Genomic DNA, 20,046 nt, shown 5'->3' with positions numbered 1-20,046 from the left:
CATTATGTGAAGTCCGTGCAATTTGCGCCGAAGTCGCGGTGCACGGGACTTCACAAGTCGCCCCCGAAGTAGTACAGAGTCCTGCTGTTGCAGTGTGAATGCGGGCTTAAAGATGGGAATTTTGTATGCTTCTACCTGCATTTATTTAAGTGGGCCTGTTTATAGAGGAACTGAACACTGGGGGCTGTTCCCAAAAAAAGTCAGCAAAGGACGAGTTCCCAGTTTTGCTTGTGGTCCTCCAGCTAATATTTCCCCATTACTGACTTATCCTGTCTTGTTTTGCTATGTGTATCCGTGTGGAGGCGGCCATATTGGTAAAGGCAGGGCTTTCCTTCCTCATGTCAGAGCCTCCAGCAAGGAGAACAGTGAGCTGTACAGTATCGAGCAGGGCTTTTTTTCAGTGGGAACATGGGGCAACACAGCTCCGGCACCTCCAACAATGAATGTATGTAACGGCAAGGAATGCTGGGGTGTGCTGGAGCTTTTGATGTTGGCTGCTGGGGGATCTTTTGTCGCTGGTGGGGATCTATTTTTGTGTGGAGGTCTATTTTTGCTGGTTGGGGGTCCTATGTTTCTGGGGGGCAGTGCAATCTTAAGAGTATTAAAGGTCCCCGGGAAATGCAGTGCACTGGGGCCCTGCCTACACAATCACCCACAAGAATAAAAATGCTAATTATTTATAAGGCGATATTTATTGGTACAGCAGTGCCAGGCTGATGACAGCTTCCAACTTCTTCTGAAGATACACACACATAGACAGGAGTCAGAATCGACTGTCCTGTGTGTGCGTGGAGGTGGACAGGCATTCCTGCAGTTGTGGGCTCCCCCTCCACGGTCCAAGTGGCCTGACAGCAGCACAGGGCCGGCAGTCACTTTTAACCTGCTAAGTTCGGTGGCGGGATGCACACAGGAATCGGGACTAATGCTTGGCTGGGGCTGGGTTGCTGGGCAGATGGGCCCCTGGGCAAGTGGGGCCCCCGGGCAACTGCCCAGCATGCCCATTCAGTAAGATGGCCCTGCGGGGGGGGGGGGGGTACTGTTGCTGGGAGGGATCTACTATAAAAACATTTTTTTTTTTCAGAATTGTCTCAGAATTGTCGCCCTTTTTTTGTTTATAGCGCAAAAAATAAAAATCGCACAGGTGGTCAAATATCACCAAAAGAAAGCTCTAATTGTGGGAAAAAAGGGATATCAATTTTGTTTGGGTACAACGTCGCACAATTGTCCGTTAAATTAAAGCAGTGGCAAATCGCAAAAAATGGCCTGGTAATTAAGGGGGAAATTTTTCTGGTCCAGAAGTGGTTAATATGTATTCACATATAAAAAAAAGCGAAACAGCACTTCCAATAATTCAATCCAGACAGATCGGAACCAACTTCCGGGGATACATGCTGACAACACAGCATGTAGCTTTGCTGACGCATTTTATCACATTTGACGGCTTCCGGGCCACCAACTTGGTGGATGAGAGCGCAGAGCCTGGATGAACAGCGGATACATTTAAGCATCCAGGTGTATCTGGTGATGGCGACCTAGTCTGGCCAGGAATTCACAACACATTTTTCCTTTTGAGTGTTTGGAGGATTCATCATAACTTATTATCACCAGCGCATTTTTTCAGTAGGAACGCGGGGGAACGCAGTTCCGGCACCTCCAGCACTGACTGTGTGTAATGGCAAGAAGAGCTGGGGTGTGCTGAAGAATCTATTGATGCTGGCTACTGGGGGACCTATTGTTCTATTTTTGCATGGCGGAGGTCTATACTTGGGGAAAACAAGATATGCAGCGCTTGATACAAACAATCAACAGAAATTGGGTAATGATAATAATCATTCCATGCAAGGTTGGCGTCGTGTGTTTAAAAATATATAAGAGTCCAAAGACAGAAAGGCCTCCAAAAACGTCCCATACACCAGTTTTTGCAGTGATGTTGAAACCTCCACCAGGCACCAGTAGGTCTATAATTGTTCCGGGAGGGGAGGCTTTTGATGCTGAAAGGGATTGTTGAGGGAGGGGTATATTGCTGCTGGTCGTTGGGGGGTCTATTGTTGCTGGAGGACATCTATATTTAGGTGGCAGTCTATTGTTGCTGGGAGGTCTATTATTGCTGATGAGGGACCTATAGATGTTGGTTGGGCTTATGTTGCTGGGAGGAACAATTGTTGCTGGGATGGATCTACTGTTGAGGGAGTGTCTATTGTTGCTGGTTATTGGAGAGTCTATTGATGATGGGCTGATACTGGGACATCTGTTGTTGCTGCTGGGGTTTATTGTTGTTGGGGTCCATTGTTGCTGGCAAAATTTGTTGTTGCTGGGAAGTGTCTATTGCTGCAGGTCATCTACTGTATTGCTTTTCTTGTCATTAAGAAATTCCATACAAATTACTTATCACCAAAAGGTTATACTTGGCTCTATAGTCTCCAGTCTGTAGTCTCTAAAAGGGGTGGTACTGGGAGGTGGGTTGGGGGCGGAGACAAGAAGACTCAAAAGGGGGGAGTTCCTTCACCTATTCTCTAAGAAAAAAAAGCCCTGATTATCACACTTGTTGGACCTTTCACTTATATGTTTATATTTATTTCTATTCATTTTTGACAATTTGGTGTATATTTATTTCAGTATAAGAAATGTTTATAATGTCATATTTTACTTACTTTTAATAAAGATTTATTGTGAAAAAAAAAAATGTTACACTGTGTTTTTTTTTTTTTTTGTCCCTTTAGTGCCGGTTCACACTAATACGTCTTGGTCAGCCTGGCAAGTCGCGCTCGGTCGCGGTCATTGAGTAGTGCAGGACCGGTTCTAATAGGAGCGACACAAGTCGCTCCGACTTAGAAAAAGGGTCCTGTACTACTTCGGGGCGACCTGGAGGCGACTTGCATTGACTTCCATTATGTGAAGTCCGTGCAAGTCGCGCCGAAGTCGCACTGCAAACGACTTCACAGGTCGCCCCCTTAGTCGGAGCGACCTAATGTGAACGGAGCTTTACAGACACAAGATAGGACAGTAAAAGCATCTGAAATATCAGTCAAAAGCAAAATGACATGTGATAAAAAAAAACATAATGTAGGAAATACAATAGTTTAGCAGTAACGCAAGGTATATTATATCTATGGATTAGTTTATTCGCAGGATGAAGCATGGTGCTAATCACTCCACTGAACTAATAGCTCCACTCACATTCATTAAAAGGCAAGTAGAACCGTATTGCTACAATGTATTATTGCAATTAGCATCTGTTATGAAATACTTAGGTATAGTGCTTCATGTAGGCCGTCAGTGCACAGTCAAATTAAGTGCTACAACACGAGAGAGATCCTGGAGAGAAAGGAATCCAGCCTGAAGGATTTATTTCAACAAAGAATGGTTGCAAAGGAAAGGATGACGAAAGAGAGCAGAGAATAATAATATCCTAATGCGCTCCAATGCAGCCCGCCAGGACAGAAATGTGGAGGCTGCCATTGCTTGCTCCTAAAGGTTCAGGGTCTGGGGGTGTCAGCCTTATCCTGTTTTCACAACTTTATTGTTTAAGAACAAGGGAGCAGGTCAAGAACTAAAACTTCTTCGGCCCTACCTTTACGATTGGAGCTCCCTAAGAGCTCTTTCACACGGGCGTTCCTTTTTTTTTGCCCGATCAGGTCCTTTTTTTTTTTTTGTAACGGACACGGATGACACTTGTGTCATCCGGTCCGTATGTCCGTTTTTCATCCCATCCGTTTGCGGATGAAAAACGGACATAATGCATGTCTATGTAAATACGGATGTCATCGGATGATCATCCTCTGACATCCGTTTTTTGTCAGTTCAGTTCAGTTCAGTTTTTTTGAACGGAGGAGAACCCTATTTTTTCTTCCTTTCAAAAAACGGAACGGAAGCAAAAACGGATGTCAGTGGTGTCATCCGCAGACATCCGTATTTACATAGACATGCATTATGTCAGTTTTTCATCCGCCAACGGATGGGATGAAAAACGGACATACGGACCGGATGACACAAGTGTCATCCGTGTCCGTTACAAAAAAAAAAAAAAAAGGACCTGATCGGGCAAAAAAAAAGGAACTCCCTTGTGAAAGAGCCCTAACAGTGTTAATTTTGGCAGCACATTTCGATTTAGTTTTAGTTATAGTCTTTTGACTAAAATGTCATTTTAGTTTTAGTCGTATTTTAGTCTTTGACTGAAATGTGATTTTAGTTTTAGTCGTATTTTAGTCATCTGAATTGTTTTAGTTTTAGTCATATTTTAGTCGACTAAAATCTCCATTACATTTTAGTCGAATAAAATTTCATACATTTTAGTCAACTACAAATCGAATAGGTTTAGGTTAATTGTAATGCATTATTTAAACAATTCTCTAGCATTTCCAAACGAATTGTATACTCCTGGAGTAAAAATCGAATAATATATTATTATAAGGTTTGAACACGCACTACAGACACAGATTTAGCCATTGTGATATATAACATCTTTATAAATAAAACCAAGTTTCATAAACAAACAGAAATATTGCTTTTTGACAAACCGAAGCGCAACTTTAAAATAAAAAAAAAAACCCAAAAAAACTGTAAACTCCATTGGCTGTAATATCATTGCACATATTACCTGAATATATTACCAACATTAAATATTAGGGAAAAATATAAGAAAAGCCTTTTTATTAATTGTTTAGTTTTCAGCAGCTTAGTAGATGCTCCTTACCCGCTTTACCACCGCCCACAGTAATATTACTGCGGCAGAGTGGCTCGTTATCGTCTGACGACGTAGTACTACGTCGTCAGACACTCCCCCTTCTGGGAGGCGCTTGCGCGCCGCCGGAGGCTCGCTCCCGCTGTTTTCATTCACAGCGGGAGTCGGGCCAGGGGAGGAGCAGCGGCGATCGCCGCTGCTCTGCCCCGATCGCCGGGGATCTAGTGTGGAGATCCGCCCGCCTGTGTAAACACAAGCGGGCGGATCTCCATAGTGACAGGGAGTGACAGATCGGACTGTTCAGCATAGCTGGACATCCGATCTGTCCATGACTCACTCAGTCACCTCCCCCCCTACACGTCAGTAAGCACCAGGCATACATTAACCCCTCCCTCTCCAATAAAATTAACCCCTTCCCTGCCAGTGTCATTTTTACAGTAACAGTGCATATATATAGCACTGATTACTGCAGTAATGTCACTGGTACCCCCAAAAGTGTCATAAATGTCAGTCAAGGGTCCGATCTGTCCGCCGCAATGTCGCAGTCCCGCAAAAAAAATCGCAGATCGCCGCCATTACGCGTTAAAAAAAAACCCACCAAAAATGACAGAAATCTTTCCCTTTGTTAGTAAACGCAATAACTTTTGCGCAAACCAATCAAAATACGCTTATTGCGATTTTTTTTACCAAACATAGGTAGCAGTAAACAAATTGGCCAAAAAATTTAAAAAAAATTGGTTTTTACATCTTTTTTGGGGGGAATTTCATATAAAAAATGTTAAAAATATTGTTATTTTTTCAAAATAAACGCTCTTTTTTTGTTTATAGCGCAAAAAGTAAAAATCTCACAGGTGATCAAATACCACCAAAAGAAAGCTCTGTTTGTGGGGAAAAAAGGACGTAAATTTCGTTTGGGTACAGCGTCGCACGACCGCGCAATTGTCAGTTGAAGTCGCACAGCGCCGAATCGCAAAAAGTGGCCTGGACGGAAGACAGCAAAATCCTCCGGTGGTAAAGTGGTTACTTATGCGTATGCAGTGGTGAAATACATGTTTAAACTTTAATGCAGGCATGTCCAACCTGCGGCCCGAGGGTGCGGTGGCGTTTTATTACTTATATACCTTAACTATAGTGTATATTTTATTTGCGGCCAGAGAAAATGTCTCTACACTCAGTGTGGCCCAGAAAAGCCAAAAGGGTGGACACCCATGCTTTAATGTGCTATCATTACATGCTCTGGATGGAATTGTGTTGCAGATATAGAAATGGCCAGCAGAGGAGTGTTAATTTTGATGATGTAAATTTTTTATTTAGTTTTAGTTATAGTCTTATGACTAAAATGCCATTTTAGTTTTAGTCGTATTTTAGTCTTAAGACTAAAATGCCATTTTAGTTTTAGGCGTATTTTAGTTATCTGAATTGTTTTAGTTTTAGTCGTATTTTAGTCAACTAAAATTGTGTTAATTTAGTCGACGAAAGCGTTTTAGTCGGTTTTAGTCTACGAAATTAACACTGCTCACTAGGTAGCTAGGATAAGGATGATGGTTCCCCCTCCCATTTCCCCTCCCCAAACCCAACTTCAAGAATTAGGTAAAAACTTACATTGGAAGGGTTAGACACCCTTAATGACTAGTGGTGTAGAAATTAGGAGAAGTACCTTAATCCTGGCTTCCGGAGAATCCTTTCAATGGTTCAAATGGTCCTCCTCTCTAAGATGGTCAAGGCCATGATCACAAGCTCTCCCCCAGGGTTAATAGCTCTGCATTGTATATGATGAAAAACTGATGTATGTGATGTAATGCTCGAACACAAAATTACTCTCTAGCCATGCTACAAACTTCATTAAACCTTTTGTAGAACTACAAATGACAACAGAAAAAAAAAAAGGTGGGGAGCTGTCAAGAGCGGGCCATAATCCTAATTTCGAAATAGAAAAAAACAGTTGTACAAAGCAACTGTACCTATATGTGGACTTTATGGGCACATCACGAGATAGGTAACCATAGACAAAATAATAAAAATAAACATTTATTGGTTCTAGATTAAAATCAATAACAAGCTAAAATGATGAGACTGACCAAAAAAGGAGAGGGGTTCCAGGCTCATCAAACACGTATACAGAAGAACATAACTACTGAGTGTAAAACAAGTATACAGTAGAAATACAATACATATCAAGGTTGCACGAATATGAAAATACGTCTGTTTGCGGGGTCAACACATTTCACGGTAAGCTTCGTCAGGACCGTAAACAGACAGTTATGTTCTCCTCCAAAAAGATACAGGCAAAAACTTGGCTTGGGGTGGACACAGGGGACAAATAGAACCAAAGCGCAGGTCACTATGAATTAAGATGGACTGTATAGGACGCCTGGCTACTAGTTACATAGTTACATAGTTAGTGAGGTTGAAAAAAGACACAAGTCCATCCAGTTCAACCCATGATGCGTGTGTGTTTGCTTTTAACCGTACATTGTGTACCCCTGTATGTTGTGGTCTTTAAGGTGTACATCTAATAGTTTTTTGAAACTATCTATGCTCCCCGCTGATACGACTGCTTGTGGAAGAGAATTCCACATCCTTACCGCTCTTACAGTGAAGAACCCCTTACGCACTTTAAGGTTAAACCGCCTTTCCTCAAGTTTTAGTGAGTGGCCACGTGTCTTATTGTATTCCCTTTCTCTGAATAGTTTGTTCCTTATGCTAGGGTCGCCAGTACAGTATTTGTACATTGATATCATATCCCCCCTCAATCGTCTCTTCTCCAGAGAGAATAGGTTCAGTGCTTGTAGTCTTTCCTCATAGCCGATGTCCTCCATTCCCCTAATTATTTTTGTTGCCCTCCTCTGGACTTTCTCCAGTTCCAGCACATCCTTCCTGCGGACCGGTGCCCAGAACTGGACAGCATACTCCAGATGTGGCCGGACCAGAGTCTTGTAGAGCGGGAGAATAATCTCTTTATTTCTGGAGTGAATCCCCCTTTTTATACATCCCAGTATTCTGTTGGCTTTGCTTGCGGCGGCTTGGCATTGCATGCCACTGCCAAGCCTGTTGTCTACCAGTACCCCCAAGTCCTTTTCCATCCTAGACTCACCCAGAGGTTCACCCCCTAGTGAATAGCTTGCTTTCTGGTTTCTGGCACCCAAGTGCATTACTTTACATTTTTCTACATTAAACCTCATCTGCCATGTGGTTGCCCACCCCGTTATTTTGTTCAGGTCTGCTTGCAAGATTTCCACATCCTGCATAGAAGATATTGGCATGCCTAATTTAGTATCATCTGCAAATACTGAGATTGTACTAGATATCCCCTCCTCTAGATCATTTATGAATAAATTAAACAGGATTGGTCCCAGGACAGAACCCTGGGGGACCCCACTTTCCACACCCGCCCAATCCGAGTACTCCCCATTAATCACCACCCTCTGGACTCTCCCCTGGAGCCAGGTCTCTATCCAGGTACTCACCTTATGATCCATACCTACCTTCCTTAGTTTGTACAGTAAGCGTTTGTGAGGAACGGTGTCAAAGGCCTTTGCGAAGTCCAGATACACCACATCCACAGGCTTACCTTTATCTAGGTGGCAGCTCACTTCATCGTAGAAGGTTAACAGATTGGTTTGGCACGAACGATTTTTCATGAATCCATGCTGATTTCTACTTATAATACCATTTTCATTACTAAAGTCTTGTATGTGGTCCCTTATCATCCCCTCCAAAATTTTGCAGACTACTGATGTTAGGCTGACCGGCCTATAGTTACCCGGGATATATCTCGGCCCCTTTTTAAATATTGGTACCACGTTGGCTTTTTTCCAATCAGCTGGCACCATACCCGTCTGTAAACTATCCTTAAAGATCAAGAATAATGGTCTGGCAATCACCTGGCTGAGCTCATTAAGAACCCTCGGGTGCAAGCCATCCGGTCCCGGGGATTTATTTATGTTAAGTTTCTCTAGTTTAGCTCTAAGTCTATCCTCTGTTAGCCATGGCGGCACTTCCTGAGGTGTATTATTTAGTTCGGCCTTACAAGCGGGTTTCGTGTAGCCCCCCGATTCTTTTGTGAAGACTGAAGAAAAGAAATTATTTAACACTTCCGCCTTTTCTCTGTCCTCAGTGGCCATTTTTCCTTTATCATCTTTTATGGGGCCAATGTGCTCTGGCCTGGCTTTCTTACTGTTTATATACTTAAAGAACTTCTTGGGGTTCTTTTTGCTCTCCTCCGCTATATGTCTCTCGTGTTCTATTTTAGCCGCCCTGATTTCATCTTTACATTTCTTATTACACTCTTTGTAGTGCTTAAATGCTGCCAATGACCCCTCAGTCTTGTATTTTTTGAAGGCCTTTTCTTTAGCTCTAATATACATTTTAATGTTGGAGTTTAGCCTAGGACTAGGACTGATAGTTCCACCACATGAACATGGTGGAATGAGTAAAGGGAAGTATGTCCTTAAATTATCAAGGCAAAGGTTCAGTACTCCGGATTAAGGGGGGTCATAGTATTAAAAAAAAAAAAATACCATGAGACCCAAAGTTCATATCCGGTGAGGGGGTATAAAGAGCCACATATAAATGGAATCCCCCTTAGCCTGGCAAACAAGCTACCTCTTTCTGTGTAGAAGGGGATGCTTGTGATTAGCAAGGGTCCGTAGGTCTAACTTTAGCCCTTCTATACTGGAAGAGTCACAATTTGTTTTTTCCTAAAAGCCTCCCTAATGGGACCCCTAATCAGGCACCATAGCATTCAAGATCCCTAGCAACCTCATTACATCCTTCCTTGCCAATCTCCATGACTTCTCCAAAGCTTCTCCCATCCTCTGGAGCTATAAAGCCATCCACAACTCTGCCCTGAGCTACATGACCAATCTCGTCTGAAAATATTACCCAAAGCATCTTCTTCGCTCTTCCCAAGACTTTATACTCTCCAGCTCCCTTGTCACCCCCTCCAATGCTCATGTCCAGGACTTCTCCAGAGCCTCTCCAATTCTCTGGAACTCCCTACCACAATCGATCAGGCTATCTCTTATTCTGTCAATCTTCAGGCAATCCTTAAAAACTCATCTCTTTTGGGACGTTTATCCCAAATCTACTTAACAACTGGAATACTGCTTTCTCCATCAACTCATCCCCCACAGCTATTGCTTCTTGTATTATTTTTATACAGGATTTATATAACACCAACAGTTTACACAGTGCTTTGCAATATAAGTGGAGACAGTACAATTGCAATACAGTTCAATACAGAAGGAATAGGAGGGCCCTGCTCATGGAGCTTACAATCTAAAGGGAGGGAGAGATGGTACAAAAGCTTCAGGAAATGATCTGGCAGAGGTTACTCAAGTATGGCTTTTTAGGTGGAGGTGGGATAGGCTTCGATAAAATTAATTTGTTTCAAGGATCACCTAAAGGCGGACAGGGTAGGAGCTGACCGGCCATTTTGGGGTAGGGAGTTCAAAAGGATGAGAGAGATTCTGAAAAAGTCCTGGAGGCAGGCGTGGGAAGAGGTAACAATAGAGCTATAGAGCAAGATGCCCTGGGAAGAGCAGAGAGGAGGATTCGGGCAATATTTGCAGATGAGGTTGGTGATGTAGCTGGGGACTGGTGGAAGCCAGTGAAAAGATTGGCAGAGAGGGGCAGCAGTCAAGGATTGGTTATCAAGGTGTATAAACCTGGCAGCAACCTTCGTAATAGACTGAAGAGAGGATAGCCTGTGTAAAGGTAGGTCAGTGAAGAAGGAGCTGCAGTAGTAGTATCACTTGCCTCTCTTTTTAGATTGTAATCTCTCATGAGCAGGACCCATTGAACCCTCCTGTCTTGGGCTGGATTGTAACTGTAATTTCTCCGTATTGGCAATATATAAATCCTAAATAATAATAATAATCATCATCATCATCATAATACCAGGTTCACTTGGCTCGGTTCACACTGCTGCAATGGCAAAGTCATGCAACTTTGCCTGCGACTTCCTTAAGAGTTGATCCGACTTGGATGCTCTTTAGGAGCCTGTACAAGGCCTGAAATCGCACCCAAGTCAGACCAAAGTCGTTCTGTTGATCTTTTCTAAAGTTTGAGTGACTTGTGTAGTATCAGTTAGGATGGCCCTCATAGAGAAACATTGAATTTGACATATCATGCGACTTGGGGTCTCACAAGTCGGATCCCATGTCGCAGCAGGGTAAAACAAGCCTAATTTAAAATCCCTGACCTTATCTTCTGGTTCACACATATTAGAACGATAATAATTTTATAATAACCCTTTGAAGAGTGAGGCCCACTTAAGTGTTTTGATAACCGGTTATGGACCACAATGAACTGTGGGGTTTTACTGCGCCCCCCCCAAACAGAAAATGTTAACAAGCCCTTACTGTCCTAAGCCCCCCTATAAAGCTGCTTTCACACTGATGCGCTGCAGTTTACCAGCAACACAGGTGCACCTGCGTGTTAGCTGTGCTTTACCATAGACTTCTAATATTCAGTATATTACCAAAAGTATTGGGACGCCTGCCTTTACACGCACATGAACTTTAATGGCATCCCAGTCTTAGCCTGTAGGGTTCAATATTGAGTTGGCCCACCCTTTTCGGCTTTAACAGCTTAAACTCTTCTGGGAAGGCTGTCCACAAGGTTTAGGAGTGTCTATGGAAATGTTTGACTTTTCTTCCAGCAGCGCATTTGTGAGGTCAGTCACTGATATTGGAGAGAAGGCCTGGCTCACAGTCTGCCTAGCTTGCAATCTCCCGTCTAATTCATCCCCAAGGTGTTCTATCTGGTTGAGGTCAGGACTCTGTACAGGCCAGTCAAGTTCATCTACCCCAAACTCGCTCATCCATGTGTTTATGGACCTTGCATCGTGCACTGGTCTAAATCATTTGGTGGAAGGGGGATTATGATTTGGGGTTGTTTTTCAGGGGTTGGGCTTGACCTCTTAGTTCCAGGGGAACTTTGTGGGAACAGTTTGGGGATGCGCTCCCCTGGTTTGTGATTAAAGGCCACATCAGTCATGTTCCAACATGACTGCACACATGTGCACAAAGCAAGGTCCATAAAGACATAGATGAGCATGTTTGGGGTGAAGGAACTTGACTGGTCTGCACAGAGTCTGTCCGTTCTCATCCAATCCCATCCAATCTGATCCGCTGGACGGATAGAAAATAGGGTTTCCATCCATCCAGATTTGCCGGATCGCATGTCAGCGGACATGGCTCTGCTGACATCCAATGCCCCATAGAGATGCATGGGGCATCCGTTCAGATCCGCCTGAAAAACGGACAGACTGATCTGAACGGTCCGCCTATGTGAAAGGGGCTGGGATACCATTAAAGTTCATGTGCATGTAAAGGCAGGCGTCCCAATACTTTTGATAATATGGTGTATCTTACAGGTGTGGTGCACTTTCTGAGAGCACCAAACATGCAAGATATAATAGAAGTCTATGGCTCAGTGAAGCTAAACTGTGCTGCAAATGCAAATCAGTGTGAAAGCAGCCTAATAGCTCTTATTATGCACATTGCAAAAGTGCAGTGTACATTATATTTATTACACTGACCGTTTCCTCTTGCAGCTTCTGCTGGTATCGCTTTCCAGGCTACTAGAAAGGTTCCATGCACAGTGCACACTTGGTATCACTCTACCTGAGACAGGAGCCAGTGCTACAGAGGAAGCATCTGCTTATGCATCTGTCTGCTTCCTCCACTGCTGGCACCGGCTCCATACACTCTAAAGCTCTGGAATGACACATTGGCAACCCCTCGATTGTGATCGGGGCTTGCCAACCCACCATCCCAGGGCATGGGAATGCACTCCCCTGGTTTGTGATCGAGAGCCACATCAGAGGGCTCTGAGGGCCACATGTGGTCCACAGGCCACAGGTTTAGCACCCCTGATTTTTGCAAAGATCACATTTATGAAGTCCAAGACACTTCCAATGAAAAAAATGTTTTTAAACAACAGTTGTTGAGGTCTTTCAAAATGTGTGGCATGCAATTGCAGTCCAATGGCATCATCAGGTCAAAATCATTTGTATCTTCACACTTTCTTCTAACCTCGAAGATTCTCAATAAAACAATAAAGATATCAATAAATGCTCCGAGAGCTTATCTGACCTTCACAAAAAGAAATATACAGCAAATCAACAGACACAATAACAGCTCCTAGGCAGGTGTTAAAACCTTTTTGTGACCAAACTTAACTTAACTTAAGAACCAACTCCTACAGCAAACACGTATAAAATGTTATATTTGGTCATTCTTGAAAATACTTGAGAAGGACCCCAAGATTATTATATAAAATAGTTAAAATAGAATTAAAGTGTTAGTAAATTTCAATCAAAGTAAGCATTTAAACAGGACCTTGCATTATCATCTTGTAAAAATCAATATTTGTAAATTATATCCTGTTACAACATAAAGCGGAGTTCCGGCCTCAAAATGCACTTTGGGGCTTGCTTGGTGTCACCTGTAAAAGAAATGGATAGTCACGAATTTTTTTTTGTTTACTTACCTTGTTATTGAAGAAAATATACTTACCTTTCTTCCACTTCATCCCTCTGCGCCCGCGCCGTCACTTCCTGCTTGCATTGATTCCTGGTAGCTGAGCGTCATCACTCCCAGGAATCAATGCACCTGCACCGGCCCCGCTCGTCACTTCCGGTGCAGGCGCGGCATTCCCTGCTAATCAGCTTCTGGGCATGCCCAGAAGCTGTGCAGGGATGACGCTCCTGCCCCGGAAGTGATGGCGGGGCCGGTGCAGTGCATCGTGGGACCGAAGAGGACGCAGAAGAGGACGCGCTGGCTTCAGCTGCCCACACATGAGATGGCAGCGCTGGACAAGACATTTTCAAGATAAGTATTTCTTCTAAAAGGTAAGTGCAACCTGGGACAGTTCAGAGGCTATCCATTGTGGAATGCACTAGCCCTGACTGTCCTGGGGGTATTTTTATTGAAAAATACTTTCAGAGGCCGGAACTCCGCTTTAAAGAAGAATTCCATTTTTTTACATAGTTATATTTATCTAGCTTGGACCAAAGTAACTATGCATATACCATACATATGGGAATCCTCTGGAAGCTGGAAATTAGTGTAGTAGACCTCTACTCCAGTGATTTCCACTACCTCCCATGCCAAGCGGCTGCCCTCCTGCATTCTGAACAAAGGAGGTTGTCCGCATGGCACAGGCACCATGCAGAGTATGCTCAATTAATGCAGAGAATTCTCTAGTTGGACAGTGTTGGAGTTGGAGAGTGTGACTTCACCCCTCCGCCTTTCCACCTTGTCCAAACAGAGAATGCTTGCATACATTGGGAAAATGCTATACATTCTTAGAATGGAGTCAGTGCCAAGCGGCAACCTCCTGTATTCACAATGCAGCAGGCCAGGCACACAGGATCTGGAAGTTAGTGAAGATCTACTTCTAGAAGGATCCCACAGGTTTGGTATATGAATAGTTACACTGGACCAACTGAACCAATGTCACTATGTAAAAAATTCCATAACTGGAACTCTTCTTTTATGTTACATTAGAGTTGCTCCTTGTATGGTCTACACATATCTTGCATTATTGTGAAAATAGTGTTCTGGAGGGGACTTCTGGTTACATGTTTCTTTGTATGCCTTCAGGCTCTAAAGCCAACCACTGAACCGGCGGAGATTCAAACCATCTATAGGCAGGTTGATTGTACCCAAGTTGATCCATTGATCTACTTGGGTACAACCAGCATGTCAGATGTTTACATGAGGTTATTGCCAATGGCAACACAATGGCAATTGCCAATGTGTCAAGAGATATCCACCCTTCCTAATATGACCATATACCAGGAAATCAGTAAAAGGCATCTTATCCATTTGGCATTCTTAATTGTCTTATCAAGTAGATGGAAGCCAGCTCTTTACACCAGAAAATAATACAGAAAATAGTTTTACACATTTCACTGTACAAGGTGAGTGGGCTGTGTATACATTTATTATCTGATTACAATGTCATTTTTCAATACAAGGTCGATTTAAGGAGCTTGTTAAGAATGAAAATACATAAACTAAAGCTGAACTCTAGGAAAACAGCTCAATACACGTTTGAAATTCATTCATGGGAGGGATTTTACCTGCCAATGGATTTAGACTTACACAACCAGCCAGGTTGTTGGCCTTACCTTTATCTGCCAGTTCACCCCTTCCTGCCCAGCATCGGTGCCCTTTTAACAGGATCTGGTGCACCAGGGGGGCAGGTAGGATCATCATGTGACCACTGTGATTGGCTGTAAAAGTGGTCACATGATCAGGACCCAGTCTACCGATAGTTAATGGAGACCAAGAGCTGTTTTTTACAACTCTGTCTCTGTGTCGAGAGTATTTTCAGCACAGAAACCTCGGCTACTCATCAGTACTGGAACAAGGTCTTCCAGCGCCCAGGGCAAAATGACAAAACTGTGCCACCCTTCCCTTAGGGTTAGCAGTGATGTTGCTGTCACTACTCCTGTCAGCCTTGGAACAGAAGCATCTGGCACAGGGCACCCCTTTTCCTGCAATAAAGCATTGTGCCCAGGGCAGACGCCCCCCCCTCCCCCCTGCCCACCCCTTGTCTCAGCCCTGCTACTCATTGACACATATGAGCAGGCTGTGGGCGCTAAAGCCCACATACGTGGGTAGCAAGAGGTTAAGAAACACAGAATTGTCACCTCTGTACCGCAGCCTGTGATTGGACAGTGAAGGATCAACGACAAGCTCAATGTGGCCATCTCTTTGCTTCCTCCTCCTGTCAGCATGTGAGCACTTTTTAGCTTTCAGTCTTCTGTACTTCTGGGCAGGAGATTACAGGAGGAATGAACTTGAATACAACTCAGCTTATTGGTGTGTATATATATATATATATATATATATATATATATATATATACCTGGAGTTTGCCTTTAAAGTTATACTGGTAAGGAGTATATTTCCAAGTTCAAACTGACTCCCTGACTATTACCCTGAGAGGAAACCGCTGCCAATTGTCAGTAGTATTCTGAGGTTTTTAGCATGAAACAACGAACGACTCAACACAGCGGGCCACTTGTTTTAATTAAATGTAATGTCAAACATCTCTGTTTCTGTACAAACATAGAAACTTTTACAAAACATATGCTGAATGTTCTTTAATGCCCCGCTGTAAAAGGTAATTTGCACATTCGGTTAACTGGTCCTTCAGGTGTTTGTAATTGCAATTTGTTTTTTTGTTTTTTAGTTTTGGATAGCTTGGCTTAGGCTTAGACTCTCTGTCAAGTTTTTAATGCTGTCTGTGTCCTCATTGGGATGATTCACCCTTCTATTTGTCCATGATGACCATGGGCCACTATCATAAGGGAGAGGAAATCCAATCCGGCCATGTGTGTCTCTCTATTTGTCCATGGTGACCATGGGTCATTATCATCAGGGAGAGGAAATCCAATCCGGCCATGTGTGTCTCTCTATTTGTCCATGGTGACCATGGGCCACTATCATCAGGGAGAGGAAATCCAATCTAGCCATGTGTGTCTCTATTTGTCCATGGTGACAATGGGCCACTATCATCAGGGAGAGGAAATCCAAATTATTAGAGTTCTTACCAGAGAAAGAGGTCAATTCATAAAATGGGGACAAATGTTTTGGTGACAACTATCTAAGATGAGAGTTCCCTTTATTTAGAGGAGATTTCCTCTCCTTTCCTGTTGTGTCTCCCTAAAAGAAAATGAAGAGAAATCTTCCAAGTAGGAAAGATGATCTGGTAGGTGTGTGATACCACTGGACTGGTAATGTTCAAGATTAAAGTTATACTATAGTCTTGTTTTTTTTCTTTAAAAATAACAAACATGTTATAGTTACCTGTTCTGTGCAGTACTTTTGCACAGAGCAGCCTGGATCCTCTTCGTCTCGGGTCCCTCGCTGGAGCTCCTGCCCCCTCCTCCTGTCGAGTGCCCCCACAGCAAGCAGCTTTCTATGGGGGCACCTGAGCGGAACCACTGCTCCGTGTGTCCTTTAAGACACAGAGCCAGAGTTTGGCCCCACCACCTCTCTCTCCTCATTGGCTAACTGACTTTGATTGACAGCAGCGGGAGCCAATGGTGCCACTGCTGTGTCTCAGCCAATCAGGAGGGAGTCCCAGACAGCTGAGGCATTTGTGCACATCACTGTATCGAGAAAGGGCTCAGGCAAGCATTAGGGGGGCTTCTGCACCCAGAAGGTTTTTTATCTTAATGCATAGAATGTATTAAGATAAAAAATCTTCTGCCTTTACAATCACTTGAATGTCTCAAAGGTGGTACCCCTTGTTTTTTTGGTGTTAATCTGTGCTGGAAGGGTGGTATTTAGGGACCTAATTTAGGTTTCTCAGTCCTTGATCATGGTTGGTAAGTAGTACATCAGATGATCTGTTGATAGGTGTGCGGTGAAGATCTAGAACCAACAGTTGTTATTCTAGTTCTTCTAGTTCTAGCTTTAGTTCTTTTTTAATCTGATTATATTTTTACTTTCCCTTCACTACACCCCACCTTAAACAAGTTAATTACATTTTTGAATGAAACCCTTCTGTTTTCATTACATACCTTATTTTAGATCCAATGACACCATCACCAGATCTTTGTGCTTCTCTATACAATACAGTCAGGTCATTGCTGTTGTGGGGGAGTGGGGAGGGGGGTAAGAAGCTACTGTACATAGTTTCCTCCATAACTGAAAGAACTGAAGTCCAATGAATGAAAGGAGTGGTTCAAGTACTGTAAAACTGGGGAAAGGGCTAGTTGATGATGAATGTTCTACGGCCAGGAAAACAGATGGACTCTGGAGGTCAGCTTTAAGTAACAAAAATGTAATTCTACCTAGACTAAATTTACTGAATGCCATTATTTAGGAATAAGATGGGCAGGATTGTCAATGCCACCTCCATGGCTAAGCCCCATGGGAGGTGTGAAACGCATCGGGGAGTGTGGCCTGGATGGAGCTGGGCTGAGGCTGCTCTTATCGAAGTGACTTTTGGGTTTGTTGGTGTGCTGGGGCATTTCTCTTCTGCTGGATTTGCAAGTATCTGGCTGGGTTTGGCAAGATGATAGGGGGTTGAACCCTTTCCTACTCCATCCAAAACCAAAAATTAAATTGTTGTTATACATACAGTTCAAGCATACACTTTAAGCATAGACAATCAATAACAATATACAGTATGACCTCCTACCTTAAACTTTATAGCTGCACTTTCTGCTCCGCCATGTTCAGTGCTCTACATTGCGGGTAATTTTCATGTAATTCGTGAAGATGCCTGTAAGAAGTAAGGAAATGAGTTAGTACAACATTATTTCATATTACATTTATGACAAATTAAACTGTATGGGTAGATGTTTGTGGATGTGGACACCTGACCATCACACTTCCAAAACCATGGGTACTAATTTGGAGATGGTTCCCCCTTTATGGCTATAACATCCTCTATCATTCTTGGTTTCCATAAGATTATCTGTGGGAATTTGTGCCCATTTAGCCAAAAGAGCATTTGTGAGCTTAAGTACTGATGTTGGATGGAAGACCTAGCTTGGATTCAAGAGTTCCAGTTGCATCCCAAGGGTGGGTTGAGGTGCAGTTCCTCTACATTAAACTGGTCAAACCATGACTTTGGAGGCACAGTCATGCTAGAAAAGAAGAGGGTCCTTCCCAAAACTGTTACCAGAAGGTTGGAAATGCACAATTGTCTAAAATGTATTTGTATGTTACACTGGAAACACCCGGAAGACAGAAGGTGGAACTTAGTGACGCACACCCAAACCCTGCCACTATCCATAAAGGTAAAGATACGGATACACCCTAAGCTCCTCCTGACTACACTCCCTGTACACTGCCCTAAAAACCAATAGCCTCTGTACATTGTCCTGCAAACTGCTGACCCTATCCTCTGTCCTGCTGACCCCCTGGGTACTGCCCTGCGGACCCCTCATCCTCTGCCTCCTTGACTTTTCTTTTACTGTACCCTCACATTAGAAAGGCTAGATCTGGCCCTGCGTAGATTTATGTTTGTCCCCAAGCATGTTTGAATCCACTTACTGTTGATTAACTCTCAAATACTCCTGAGATTATTGCAATGCATTACATATGCCATTTGCCACCTACGGCTGTAACTGGGGTACAGCTATGATGCATATTATATGTCCTTTGCAGTAAAAGAGTTAAAACGTGAAGATATTAAAAAAAAAAAAACACCTGCCCATAGAGATAGATTAGCAGAGAGCTGGTCTATTCACAGTACATTTCTACATATTTCTTCCTTCCTCTGAATATGTGGAGGGGGGGGGGGAGGTGTGTGCCTTTCCTCTTATCAGCTCACACACAATGTATGCCAAGACTCCACCCCCAGTGCTGGAAAAGGAAGAAATAATTCTAACATGATGTTCACTTTCTAAACAGTGTAGAAAGCTAAAGACAGCAGATATACAAATAAAACGTATGTAGGGAGATATGTCTCATCTCTGTGTATCATCTGAGGCTGTTCACTTCACTGGGTATAGGAGAGGGCATACATCCACTTTAAGCATTTGAGGGGATTTTTCAAGTCACACCCCCCCCCCCCTTTATGCCTATGGCAGTCAAATGGTTAAAACCCAAAGGCATAAAATCATCCTGGACATGAAAGGGTCATTACTTGCAGGCCTTAGAACATAGATGCTCAACCTGTGGCGCTCCAGCTGTTGTGAAACTACAAGTCCCATGAGGCATTGCAAGCTGACAGTTACATGCATGACTTCCAAAGGCTGAGGTATGATGGGACTTGTAGTTTCGCAACAGCTGGATGGCCAAAGGTTGTGCACCAATGTCTTAGAAGTAACATTTTAATTAAACTTGAATAATAATAATTATTATTATCTCTATTTTTTAATATAATATATATATAAATATATATATATATTAGGGATCAACCAATATCGTTTTTTCATTGCCGATACCGATACCAATATTTTGGTCATCACGTATCGGTATCGGCCGATATGGGCCGATATTTTCGTGCATTTAAAAAAAAAAAAGTTTTATATTTTTTACTTGACAGGTACTCTTGTGGAGGGATCTGGGGGGCTAAAAGACCACAAACCCCTCCTCTGCACTTAAAAGCATTCAAAACCCCAGGTTTGGCTGTTTTGAATGATGTCTTTTTTTTAAATCTGGCGCCATTACCCCGGAAGTGATGTCCCTCATGACATCCCTTCCGGGTTTTTGCATGGAGACCCCAATCAGAGCCGAATGCGACTTTGATCGGGTCTTCGGCAGCTGTGCAGGCTGGTTGCCCGGGGTCTCCCGGTGGGATGGGAGACCCAGGCGAGCCGCGGAAGGTGGCGGGAGGGGACGTCCCTTCCCGCTCCTTGTAATGACAGCCGAGCGGCTTCT

At 43.3% G+C, this 20,046-nt stretch overlaps 1 protein-coding gene across 4 annotated transcripts in view; it reads right to left on the bottom strand.

Moving 5' to 3' along the window:
• TENM4 (teneurin transmembrane protein 4) overlaps positions 1–17,913 on the bottom strand; it is a 1,723,986-nt gene extending 1,706,073 nt beyond the window's left edge. For all 4 annotated transcript variants that reach the window (XM_082246029.1, XM_082246030.1, XM_082246031.1 and 1 more), the window contains exon 1: positions 17,855–17,913. The gene's annotated coding sequence lies outside the window, so the exon portion shown is untranslated. The remainder of the gene's footprint in view (positions 1–17,854) is intronic.
• Positions 17,914–20,046: the final 2,133 nt, after the last annotated feature.

This window comes from Pelophylax lessonae, assembly GCF_965119305.1.
Source record: "Pelophylax lessonae genome assembly, chromosome: 2".
In the NCBI taxonomy this organism is placed as follows: Eukaryota; Metazoa; Chordata; class Amphibia; order Anura; family Ranidae; genus Pelophylax; species Pelophylax lessonae.
This window is presented reverse-complemented; position numbering and strand designations above follow the sequence as displayed.